This window comes from Myotis davidii, unplaced genomic scaffold, assembly GCF_000327345.1.
Source record: "Myotis davidii unplaced genomic scaffold, ASM32734v1 scaffold269, whole genome shotgun sequence".
In the NCBI taxonomy this organism is placed as follows: domain Eukaryota; kingdom Metazoa; phylum Chordata; class Mammalia; order Chiroptera; family Vespertilionidae; genus Myotis; species Myotis davidii.
The window spans coordinates 3,467,189-3,468,688 of NW_006383008.1; positions in this window are offsets into that span (position 1 = coordinate 3,467,189).

Here is a 1,500-nt window from a genome sequence, read left to right on the forward strand (position 1 = left end):
ATATAATAAAAGCCTAATCTACAAATTGACTAAATGGTGGAACAACCAGTGGAACAACCAGTCGCTATGATGCACACTGACCACTGACCACCAGGGGGCAGATGCTCAATGCAGGAGCTGCCCCAAGCCCGCAAACCCCTGGCCAGCCAAGATGGGTGCCAGTGGGGCTCCCCAATCACCCTGCTGGTTGCCCCACAGATGGTGCTGATCACCGGCCTAAGGATCCTACCTGTAGAAGAATTTCCTGCACCGGACCTCTAGTTTATAAATACTAAAGTCCCGGTGCACAGGGCCAATCTGGTCCTTCTGACTGCTGGCCCAGGCCTTCCTTCCCTGGCTGCTGGCTACTGACCTGGGGCTCCCTTTATTCCATGCCGCCCCCTAGTGGTCAGTGCACATCATAGCAAGCAATTGAACTCCCAGTCTCCTGGTTGAACTCCTGAACTCCTGAGGGGACATTTTGCATATTAGCCATATATGAAAGATAAGGTTCACAGTTAAATTATATTTTGAGAAGTCTTTTGAGTAAAGAATTATTATTTAATTACTTGGGAATTTTCTCTTTTAAAGAATGTTTTTATTGATTTTAGAGAGAATGGAAGGCAGAAGGAAAGAGAGAGAGAGAAACACCCCATGCACACCTCGACCTGGGACCAAACCCGAAACCATAATTTGGTCATGTGCCCTGTCTAGGAATTGAACCAGTGACCCTTCATTGCATGCGATGACACTCAAATAAATGAGCTACACTGGCCAGGGCCTTAGTGGGAATTTTCAATATGCAATATAGGAACTATGAGATGGACAACTTTAGGGGGACCAAGTTTGTTCCTAGTTCCACCACTTCTCAGCTATTTGACTTTGAACTAAGAATCAGACTTTACATCTTTGAAGTGACAATAATATTGGACACACAGATTTTAATAATGATTACATGAGATCCACACATAATAAATACCTAGTGAATGTTATCTACCTATTTATTTCTCATCAATGTAATATAGACAGATTTCACTCACTTGTTACCTCATAGAAACATATAATTTCAGTAAGCAATCAGTATTTAGCACTGGCTGTCTATAAAATCTGGATAGCATTATATTCTTAGTAATTTTTTAATTTTAATACATATGTCTAATGTTTTATGAAAATACTAGTGGCCTGGTGCACATATTCATGTACAATGAAAGGAAATTAATTAGAAGAAATATTTTAATATTGCTATTTGCCATTTCTCTATAATAGAAATGTCAGAGATGAAAGAAAATTAGTAAAATGTATATGAAAAAATATATAAATTGATTAATAAATAAACAATAACAACATAATATAACAACAAAGACATGATATAAAAACAACAAAAACATGATATAAAAACGACTGATAAATTGATTAAACTTATTCTAATATCTCCCCATATACCACATTAAGGATAAAAACACTTTCAGAGTACTTGACTAATTTCCCTTGAGATGAAGTATTTACAACTTTAACTTTGTC